Source organism: Caretta caretta, chromosome 11 (genome assembly GCF_965140235.1).
Source record: "Caretta caretta isolate rCarCar2 chromosome 11, rCarCar1.hap1, whole genome shotgun sequence".
In the NCBI taxonomy this organism is placed as follows: domain Eukaryota; kingdom Metazoa; phylum Chordata; order Testudines; family Cheloniidae; genus Caretta; species Caretta caretta.
Window position 1 is genome coordinate 32,333,197 of NC_134216.1, and position 12,530 is coordinate 32,345,726.

Here is a 12,530-nt window from a genome sequence, read left to right on the forward strand (position 1 = left end):
TGCATTACTGTCTTTTACTTTGAGTCCTCCAATGTCTCTCACATCCATTCCCTTTCCTTATAGATAAGATATCCTTCCTTGCCCATTGCTAGTGTTGAAGTTTTGTTTGTTAAATGCTATTTTCAAATATTAGAAAGCTAGATAGTAGTCTGAGTTACATTTTGGGAAAGTGATTTGTGCTGCACAACGATGTGATATGATCCCCATCAGCGCTCACAAGTTAAGCAATGCTCTCCCCAAAGCATTCCTTGGCAGCATAGCTCTACCATAGATGCCTCCTGGCTACTGATTCCCCTGAGACACCCTGGGGAGTGGGGCAGAACTCAGCAAAAAAATACAGACAATAATATTTTAGTGAATTTTCGTGGGGCCAGAGAGGGGATAACACTGTCCCCCTGAATCCTGCCCACTCCTCCCTCGCCTAGCATCTGTCTCCCCGCCCAAGTGAAACCTTGGCCCTCAGAGAGCCTTCCATGGAGTTTGAAGGGGATGGTGCCACAGAGGCACCTGACTCAAGGCTGGCCTTACCATGAGGTGGCCACCTCAGACTGGGGGGGTTTGCCACTGGGACCCAGAGTGTAGAAAATTGTGTCTCCTGCTGGTGCATATGTATTCTCTCTGCTCCAGATGCACAGAGATGGTGGAGTGCTGTGCTGGAGGAAGGAAGGCACAAGAGACATAACAGGCAGGCAGGAGAAAAATTGAAAGGGAATAACAGAAAGCAGCAGGAGCTGCAGGGACAGAGAGGAGGAGGAGCCTCTTATGTACCTCTCTAGCACCCCCAGCAGCCAGGACTGATTAACACCAGCTTCTCAGGGAGCTTCCTGTTGCCTGCTGCTTCCCTGAACCCACTTGAGGAGAACAGGCAGTCAACTGAAGTAGTAGGAGCCAGTTAGGCCCTTAAGATGCTGATATCTTCCCTCACTCAGGCCCTGCTACCAGCCTGCTTATTTGTCCCCTTCAACTGAGTGTTGAGAGCCACTATAGCTGGCACAGAACAGTAGTCATGAGTGAAAGAAAACCCCCCTCTGGGGCAGAATTCAGAAAAAGAAAAAAAGGCAAAGGAAGCTTTTCTGTCGAAGCAGGAAGGAGCTCTCCTGAGAGACAAATGTTCACGGTGAGCCTTCTGGCCCCAGTGAGGCTGTGAGTGGTGAGTAGATGCCTGATCTTCCAGTTAGAGTGCAGGTGACCTGGCAGCTACTGCAGCATCCATACCTCCATCTCAAATGGATGTAACCATGCACATTCCTGAAGAAAAGTGTAGATCAGAAAAGAGTGTGCTAGAGATGCAAGAAACAGCTGCTGCTGAGTTTAGTTCCTTAAGTCTAGATGATCCAGGACTGTGGACCCACTTGAGCAGTAGCCTGAGGGACTTCCTTGTACTGCCTGGGGAACAGCAAGTGAAAAACTTCACGTTCCCCAAAGACAATGAAAATAGAAGTTTCCATCCAACACATTACTGGCGTGAAATCCCCAACGGTGACAAAATGGAGAGGCCATGGCTTATGTACTCAAAAACCAGAATGCTGTACACTGTTTTTGTTGCAAACTCTTCCAGTCTAATATTCCAGCTACATTGGGTTCTACAGGAACAAAGGACTGGAAAAATCTGGCTAAAAATCTGGCATCCCATGAGAAGGCAGCAAACCACCAGAGAGCATTCCACAGGTGGAAAGAGCTTGAGATGAGACTAAGGTTAAAGGCCCCCATAGATGATCAGCATCAAGAGAAGATTGCATCAGTCTCTCCTTACTGGCAAAATGTTCTGAAAAGGCTCATTGCCATTGTGAGAATGCTTGCTACCCAAAACCTAGCACTGCGTGGCACTTCAGATCAGCCCTGTGCGTCAAACAATGGAAACTTCCTTAAAATTGTAGAGCTGATGGTGGAGTTTGATGCTGTACTCCAGGAGCATCCAAGAAGAGTTACCATCCAAGAAATGTACATACACCACTACCTTGGAAAAACAATTCAAAATGAGATCATGCAGTTACTGGCAACAAAAGTCAAACAGAAGATTGTGGCAGATCTGAAGTCAGCAAGATATTACTCTGTTATTCTGGACTGCACACCTGACATCAGCCATACGGAACAAATGACTTTAATGGTGCATTTTGTAACAACAACAGAACCGAGTGAAAATGTCCCTGCAATGGTGACTGTCAGAGAGCATTTTCTAGAATTTATTGACATTGATGATATTACAGGAACTGGTATGACAAATGTGCTTCTTAAAAAGCTGAAAGATACGGGAACTGTGATCGCTGACATGAAAGGTCAGGGCTACGATAATGGTGCCAACATGAGAGGAAAGAACAGAGGAGTGCAGACACAGATCCAAGAGTTTAAACCCTTGAGCTTTTTTTGTCCCATGCAGTTCATTCATTGAAGTTGGTGGTCAGTGATGCAGCATCAGCTTCTAGTGAGGCTGCTGAATTTTTTTTAATGTAATTCAAAGCATCTATGTATTTCTCTCTCCATCAACTCATCAATGACAAATTTTGAAGCAACATCTGAGAACATCCTCTCTGACACTGAAATTACTGAGTGCCACATGATGGGAAAGTTGAATGGAGGCGATAAAGCTTATCAAACACCATATTGGGAAGATGGATGATGCCATAGTTGCCATTATGTAGGATAATGCTATGACAGGAGCTGTTCGTGGGAGAACAGTGGCAGAGGGAAATGGAATCACCAGAAACATATAACTTCACATTTCTGTGTGGTTTAGTGTTGTGGCATTACTGTTTGAAATAAATGTTGTAAGCAAGAGACTCCAGGGTGTTAAACTTGATATATCTGGAGCAATAGAACAACTGGACAAAGCAAAGTCATACCTACAGTCTTACCGGTCAGATGAGGGATTTCAAAACATTCTGAAGAGTGCACAGAAGTTGGCAGAGGAACTTCACACTGAAGCTATTTTCCCACCCATTGAAGAATACAAGAGTCACCAAAGAAGAAGACGACATTTTGATTACGAGGCACGGGATAATCCCATAAGAGACCCCAAACAGCAATTCAAAGTTGAATTCTTTAACCAGGTGCTAGATTGTGCAATACAGTCAGTTGAAGAACGTTTCATGCAGCTCAAGGAACACAGCACTATATTTTGAATGTTGTATGATATTCCGAAACTCCTCACTATACCTGAAGAAGACCTACACCAGCAATGCAGGGCACTAGAGACAGTGTTGACACATGATGACATGCGCGATATTGATGCGGGTGATTTAGGTGATGAACTGAAAGCACTTTCAAAATACTTTTCAGCAGAATCAACTCCAAAGGCTGTTCTGGAATATATGTGCACAAATAAAATGACCACCCTCTTTCCAAATGCTTTTGTTGCTCTGCGCATACTTGTAACAGTTGCCAGTGGAGAACGCAGCTTCTCCAAGCTGAAGTTAATAAAACACATCTACACTCCACAATGACACAGGAGAGGCTGGTCAGCCTTGCAACCATCTCAGTAGAACATGAGCTGGCCCAGACTGGACCTTCAGGAAGCAGTTCAAATCTTTGCAACCAAGAAGGCATGGAAATCACCACTTTGATTATTCAAACAGATAAAAATGCCAGTGTTTACTATGCAGACAAGAAAAGTTACATTTGCTGTTCAGGCGTTTGAAAGTTAAGTGTTATTTAAAATTTTTGAACAAGGCATTTTAAGTTGTTAGTTCTCCTTTATTGAGGAAGGTAGCAGAGCAGTACCATGAGAGGAGTAGAACAGGAAGAAGGCAGAATTGAGACCTTTCAAAGTTTTGGCCCAAGCGAGGAGGCATGGGGGCATTATTTGAGCTCCCCGCCTCAGGTGCCAAAATTTTGTGGGCCGGCCCTGACCTGACTTCCCACTCCCCGCCACAGACAGTGGGATATCTGGAGCAGAGGATCCCCTCTATGTGATGATCTTGGGGCATGGAGGGCACAGGAACTAGGTAGGAATAATCAAGGCCCAAGTTTGAGAAGCCACCATCCACTTTTTCATTCAAATCCTATCTAAAACCCACTCTTCTTCTGTAATACCCACATGCAGAACAAGGTATGCTGATGACACTTAAAAATAATAATATCCCCAAATAGTATCTCTCATGTTTTAACAGGGCTCAGGTGGGTCCCTCGATCCTCTGCTGCTTCTGCACCCACAAACCAGCCAGAGACCTCTGCTTTGGTGCAATCACCCATGCTCTTTATTTACAGTAAAAGTTCCCACCACCGTGTATCTACAGACAGTGTCAGGCTTGCAGCCAGCAGGGGAGAGTGGCCTCTAACCTCCTGGCTCCCCCCTTTCCTCTCCCTCAGCTTCCTTCCTGCCAGCCTTTATGTAGCCCCTGGCTAGCAAGGCCGGCAGCTGTTCCCAGTTTGCCGCGTAGGGCTGGGCTTACTCAGCCAGCTCCAATTCCTTTTTCCTGATTGGAGCTGGTGTGACACAGGGCTGGCTCAGGGTTTCCTATTGAGCCAGCACCCTGTCACACACCTCCCCACTTATGAACCGCCAGGTTCATCCTGCTTGAGCCTCTCCACCCCCCTCTGCTGGGGTTTGTCCAGGGAAGCCTCTCCCCCTCTTTCGGGCAATCACTGGGGCTATCTTCTGGAGGTTCCTTCATCCCCCACCTACAAAAAGTACACTGGTTAGGGGGTGGATGTCCCCATAGCTCTGCTGCCACCCACAGGTCCTCACACCAATTGCACCCCTGTAGGTGTCCCTTCTCCTCTATCGCCTTTTCTTCTGGTAGTGGGTCGAAGCCAATCCCAACCTTCTGCTGGACATCCCAGACCGTGGGTTCTCCCAAGCCACCTGCAGGGTCCCCATTTCTTCTCCTGGGATTTGCATTGTGGTGAGCTCCAGTTACCCCTTTTCTCCCTCTAAGGGGCTTGGGCTGGCCATCTCTCCTGCACTTCCTTCCTCTCTGTCTACCCTCTCCTAGCTCTGTTGTCTAGGGTTCTCATGTTCCTTACCCCGGAGGTCTTTGCTCCTCTTCCTCCCCGGGGCTTCTCAGTGTAGGGGTCCCCACCCTCTTCTTCAAGGAACCTTTCCTTTTCCCTCTGGGGGAGGGCTCTAGTCCATACCTAGCACAATTGGGTACAGTAACCCCTTTACTACCCTGACTCACTTCCATTTAAAGCTGCCCCGCATTTCTGGAGGCACCTGTGCCACAGTGCAGTATCTCCTGCCCCGTTGGATACACCCCAGGGCTATCCATGCACCTGGAATTATCCAGTGCAGTTTTATCAGCCCCCTCTGGACGAGTGAGCAAGCTGAACCCATATTCACCAGATCCCTATAGTGTTTCATGCTCATATTTGTTTACTTTTTGCATGTCTCTTCACATGCACAATGAATATAGTCAGGCCAGTTTCACTTTGTAGCCAGTTTCTAAGGTTTTGGGTGTTCTTTTAAATTCTATTGAATTTATATTTAATTCCTGAAGTATGTAATTTTTGTAAGGGTTTATTTTACAAAATCTAAATTTTGGGGCAACTTTGACTTTATAGTCTCTTTCAAAGTACCCATAGTGTCCCTTTAATGTAGTTCAGACCAGTCCAGTAATTAGCCCAGAAAGTGTGCACCATAGGGTGATAGCTTTTAGAAGACAATATTTTACTAGCATTTTTATTTGAAACTTAGTGTAACTTAAACTGTAAAAAAAAATTATATCCAATAAATAAAGCTTTAAGATTAGATTTATCTGCTTGGCGTCTTTACATTTCATTGTAAAGACATATCATTATTATGATAATCAGACATCTACTTTCTGCATAGGATGAAATAGGATTAACTACTGGGACTATAGGATTATAAGAATTAAAAATGGGGTTCAGAGAGCGTTACTGCATATACTTATTTTCAGTTAATTGAAGTTATTTTAGTGTTAGGTTAGGACCCAATCCTGCAAAAAGGTTCCGTATGAGTTATGCTCGTGACCATCACTTTTACAAAACTAGACTTTGTTATTTCCAGCAACCTACTTCATTTGAACTGTTGATGAGATATTTCAATAGCCATGGTACATTGACGTTGAACTAAGACCATAAGTAAAACAGCCTTATTTTTCAAAAATAGGGTAGAATTTAGACATCTTCATTGACACCGACTGTGTTTCAGTTGTATGTAATGTTCAATTGTGTGATATTCTCATTAATATGCTGTACCTAGCTTGCTGGATTTATATTTAAACAGGAAAAAAACCCTGATGAAATAAAACCAGGAGAATATTGTTTCTAAATGTTACAAATGTAGAAATTGCTTGTGCCACTCATTGCTGGAAAATGTTGACTGAAATCTATTAACTATTCATATGTTAAATTATAGTGAGGAAAGCTAGTTGTTCTTGGCCAACTGTTGCCTTGATTTACATTTTGAGAGAAGAGATTGGAACAGAAAACTGTGTTCAAGTTGATAGTAGATATGTGGCATGGTTTCCTATTTCTACAGTAGTTCAGCTAGGCTGCATTCTGTCGTCATCATTGTTCAATATCGGTATTGATTGGTTAGGGGATAAGCTTAAAAAGGCAGCTGTTGGTAGCATGGAGCTGAACACCATTTTGCTTCGAGACCTCTAATACGCAGAGAATGTTGCCCTGCTAGTTCAGTTTGGTGAGTCACTGCTGCTGGTGGCCAGTCTGGGCAGGCAAGAAGCAGCATGCATTGTTTTGATAATTAATCCGGATAAAGTTCCTTGCCATTACCATCCGGCAGCCTCCAATACTAGATTACAGCTAGCTCAGTATTAACCTGTCTCAATGGGATATTGAGCAGGTGGCACTGTCAAATGCTTGGGAAGTGTCATACAGTGATACAGTCAGCAAGGTCAGAGGGAAGGCACAGAACAGGGCAATTTAATGAGAATTTATCCCCAGTCATCCTGTCCCATCTTCTGGCCGTCAGAGGTTTAGGGACATCCAAAGCATGGGATTGTGTGCCCGACCACCTTGGCTGATCACTATTGATGGACCTATCCTCCATGAACTTATCTAATTCTCTTTTGAACCAGTTATAGTTTTGGCCTTCACAACATCCCCTGGCAATGAATTCCACATTTTGACTGTGTGTTGTGTGAAGAAGTACTTCCTTATATTTGTTTTAAACCTGCTGCCTATTAATTTCATTGGGTGACCCCTAGTTCTTGAGGTTTTTAAAGGGGTAAATAACACATTCCTATTCACTTTCTCCATACCATTCATGATTTTATAGACCTGTCATATTGCCTCATAGTCGTCTCTTTTTAAAACTGAACAGTTTTGGTCTTTTTAATCTCTCCTTATATGGAAGCTATTCCTTACCCCAGGCCAACAATGAAGCAGGTCAAAGGTATAGGTTTGAAGTTCACATCTGATAAGTCGCTTTTAAGATTCATTTTTATCACAAAAGCAATTGTGTGTGCTTGTGTAGATTGGTCCTTGCCAGCCTACTGAAAGTGATATTCCAAATGGACAGTTTCATCTTTTTCCTATAAACCATTTTTCGTCTTCAGTTTACAAAATGAAAAATGCACTCTTTGAAGATTTGCATGTCATGTGCCTAGATACCATATTGTTCAGATTGTGTATACTGTCACATTTCCTTGTTGTTCGGGGATACAGAAACTCAAAAATCAATGTGTTCAACAGATTTCAATGATTGGAAGAATATGCTAAAGTCAGTGTCTGTTCATGGGAGGAGGAAACAACATCTACAGTCACATGAGGCAGCTCTACAGTTTGTGACGGGTCATAGTATCAATGCATGTTTTGATAAACAAGCAACTGAAAATATTAGGAAATGGCAAGAAGTACTAAAAATATTGCTTTACACACTTTAGCTAGTTTAGCTCTCCCCTTCCATGGCCACCGCAAAGTGTTGGAAGGCACCAGTTGTAGTATTTATTTAAGCCTCATTAAGCTACTTACCATAATACAACTTTTGCCCAGCATAAGAGTGACACCAAGAGAATCAGATACTTGACCAAAACAATTACTGATGAACTTATAAGTCTTTTAGCATCAGTTACCAGGAGGCTCATACTTAATAGCTGAAAAGAAGCTAAGTTTGTTCCTGTCATTGCAGATGCAATCATGGATATTAGTCATGGTGATCAAATGACCATTTTGCTTTGCTAATATTGATCATACTGAAGGAAAAGTACATATAAAAGAGAATGTTGTAAGCATTGTGGAAGTAAGGGAGGCAGATGCTGCATCATTGTGTGAGCAGTTAACTAATGTTTTATTCTGCAAGTATGGATTAGATTCCAAACACATTTTCTGGACAGGCACATGGGGCCAGTGTTATGGCAGAGGTCATGCAAGATTTCAAGCAAAAGTGAAGAAATACCTTTCAGGCAAGGGAGACAAAATATATGCACTATACATCCTTTGCCCAGCACATCAAATTAACCTAGTTTTGGTGCATGGTTCTGAAGATAAAGCCAGTCCAGACCTGAAGGTTTTCTTCGCAATTTTGCAGGAAATATATAAATATTTCACAGACTCTTATTATCAATGGGAAAAACTAATGATTGAGTATAAAAATATTCTTTATCTTCAAACTCTTGCTGAAGAGAGTACAATTTTGCAGTGAGAAGGGGAACCTGATGATGCACTTCAGCCCCTGAAGAAATTGACAGGATTGATGCAGCAGGTGACACTGAATAGGCTTTGGAAGAATAAAGGAGACCTTTACATCTAAAGGCACTCTGCAAGACTAGATAGGCAGCTTGAATGAAATCCACTGAGACAATGACAGTAAATTTTCAGATTATAATTGAATGTCTAGGAGATGAAACTAGCTGAACAAAAGGGTAGTGAGGACATACTCTGAGCAAAAAGCAACGTGTCTTTGATGGATTGGATGTTCTACCTTAATCTGTCATGGTGGCATAGGAGCTTAGTTGTCATGACTCCAGCTTTTGGAATCCTTCAGCCAAAGAAATTGATCTGTTCCAAGTCCTCCGGACATTTGAGAGCATAGTGAATGAGCTTAGCAAACTCAGATCTGAAGAAAAGTATGAGGAAATTGTAAAAGAGTCACAGAACAGGTGATTTGAATGGGCTTTGAAAATGTAAACTATCCAAGCCATAGGAAGACACGCTACTCTACCTGGTTTCTTCCATCCCAGGTGACTTCAGAAAATAATTTCAGAAGAATCAAAGGAAAACATTCTGAAATTCATGGCAAAATACTTATATTTTTCTTTAGACTTGATTCATGAGATTGTCTTTCAAGATGTATTATTTTACAAAAGACACAATGTTAAGTTTGTCACTTAGAGTGCAGAGTGATCTGAATTTCATAGTGTCAAGTTCTGTTGATGATGTTTTACCAGAAATGAAAATGTTGTGTCCACTCTTTCTCACCATACCAGTTGAAGTGGCTAATGCTGAATGTGCAATGAGCATCGGAAGATGTGCCCAAAACTACATGCGTTCAACACTATCACAGACACAGCTGAGTGACCTTGAGCTCCTTCCTATTGAGACAGACCATAACAAATTTGGAGCTGGATAGCATTCCAGAACAATTTGCCAAGGAAAAGTGTCACCATGGTACTAGTTTCCAATAATTGGAAATATGCAAGTCAACACAATTTGGGTGAGATTCCCTTTTGTTTAGGCTTGTGATTTGTTTTATTTATTTATTTTTTACCTTTTATGTTTAAAAAAAGCTTGAAGTGACATGACCATTGGGCCCAATGCTGCTTGTTTGGTGACCATGTTCTGACCCTTAAATGTACCCCTGGTTATAGATTGTGTTGGAAGATGTTTTAAAGATATGGCTGCTTGTATAGCAGCAGCTGCCATTCTGTTCCAGGCCCTTCAGTAGCCTTGGTGGAAATGTTGTGATATCAAGCATACCACAAATCTGCAGCTCAATAGATCTATGGTTATACCAACTTAATTGTATGGTAGTGAAGTCTGGTTGCAGAGGAAGGCTGAAGAGTGGTGGATTGATTTTGATTCTCATTGTCTTCATCAGCTGCTTTATATTAAGGGTCAGGACAAGATCACCAGTGAGGATATTCATAGCTGAACCCACTAACTTCCTCCATCAGCATTGGTTCGCTTTCAGAGCTTTTCTTGGTATGGAAATAATTTGGCTGAAATTACAAAGCATGTTTATCAAGGAATGCCACTACATGATCAGCGATCACATGGTTGCCATAAGCTTCAGTGACACAATAAGATCACCAGTGATGGACACAGACTGAACATCCAGACAACGCATCATAAGGACCTAGCCAGAGACTAATTCCAGGTGACACTCAATCTGTAAGGTGGCTATATACCTTAATGATAATAATGAAATATATAATTTTGTATTTGGATTTTTATTAATTTTATCTCTCTTTTTTAAAATACTCTTTTGTTTACTTTTTTGTAAGTACAATACTCACAATAATTTCCAAGATACTGGAAAATAGATATTGATGAAATTCTGGCCCCATTTAGCATAAGCAGAAGAGTGAATGAATTTCAACCTGCATGACAGAATAAAATTACATGGCTACATAGTCAACTTTCAGCTGAAAATTTCTTGAATAATTGAAACTTTGACTGATACCACAAAGAATCAGTTGGGTTTTTAGAAATGTACAGTATTTATTAAAATGCTAATACCATTGGAATACCTAGTGTCTGGTATTTTTCACCATACTGTCACACTGTCTGGAGTGGCTCACGACCGTGAGTACCTACCTCAGGGCAGACTGACAAAAAACAGAGCAGACACCCCAAACTCGTAGTATGTTCTATAATTAGATTTCACCAAGTCAGTAACAAATGTGAACTCCTGATCACTGTACCAGTCTTACTATGGAGTCACAGACAGACTGGAGAGTCTAAGGGGACTATCTTGCCACGTGGACAAACTAGACTTTATGATAAAGGGTCACTTAAACCAAAAATCACATCACATCAGGTTGCTCCCAATCCCAAGAGCCCAGTCACTTACCCCAGATCATTTGGTACTCTAGATGTCACACCAAAGACAATGCAGTAGCCAATTCTATAGTAAACTAACAAATGATTTATTAGCTAAGAAAAGAAAGTGAGAGTTATTGAGAGGTTAAAGCAGGTAAAATATAGGTACAGGTGAGTCACAGTCTATAATTCCAAACGCTGGCAGTGATGTAATAAACTGCCAGTTTCCCAAAAGTCTCTCAGGGCTACCCAGAATAACTCTGTGGATCTCGGTCTTCTTGTTCATTATTCCACCCTGTTAGAATCGAAATAATCCAGAGATGAAGGGTGTTTCCTTTAATCTATTCTTATAGCTTCTTCTCACAGAAAACAAGCTGACAGCGTCACTACCCACGTAGGCTTTTCCTTTGGTGATGGAGAGTGAGAAATGCATTTTGAGTCTTTGACCTCCAAACATCATACACAATGACCACTTGCTTTGAAATTAGCACTTTTCTGTTAAAAGTTCTTCATCTGCTTTTCACAAGACTTCTTTCTCCTTTGATGGGTTTATATAGTTACAGGGGTAAACACAATGTAAATGTTTGCTACTCTATTATACCAGGATACAAATAAGTAAAAACAACGCATGTAAAATTCCATTAGTTTTCATGGAGTTTAACCACCAAATACACTCTTATACATTTAACAATTACTTTGATTTATACTAATACACAAGTGAATTGACCTGGGGCTTTAGCATGCGCTAGCATCTGGTCTGCCAGCATCATACATACATTACTGTTTCCCAAATGGGAGCTACAAATTTTAGAGTATTATTATCATTCAGAAAATAAAAGAAATAAATACATTTTGGTCTCTTTTATGCCCCCCCAACCCCTCAAAGCACAAGGTTTTTTTGCTACAGATATGGTATAGAGCCCAGTTCATCCTTCTCTATGGAAGTCACTGCCTCCCCTTACACCCATGTTGAATTTGGCTCAATGTCTGAAATTTACATTAGGTCATGGAATGAAAATTTTGAAGCTTTACACTGTAACTCATGACAAGTAGCATGTACGGCCAGGAATGTAACATCTGCCCAGATGGATTCAAAAGTATAAGAAGCAACCCTCTGGTGTGCTACAGATGTCTAATAAGTTACAATATTTTGAAAATATTTGAGTTTCTAGTGGACTCCATCTTGCACTTTAAGAATTTTATGTGAGTACCACCATTCCCTTTTGTACTGTTGCTTTCATACCTGAACACAGGTTTACGAATTTTTTTCTTTAAGCACATAAACTAATTGTAAATACTTAAGGATGTTTAGCACCTTGAAATGCAAGTGCTTCTTGCTGAGTTAGCTAATAATCTTTAAAAAGAAAAGGAGTACCTGTGGCACCTTAGAGACTAACAAATTTATTTGAGCATATGCTTTCTTGAGCTACAGCTCACTTCATCGGATACATTCAGTGGAAAATACAGTGGGGAGATTTATGTTCAGAGAAGGTGAAACAACGGGTGTTACCATACACACTGTAATGAGAGTGATCAGGTAAGGTGAGCTATTACCAGCAGGAGAGCGGGGGTGGAGGGGGCAAAGAAACCTTTTGTAGTGATAATCATGGTAGGCCATTTCCAGCAGT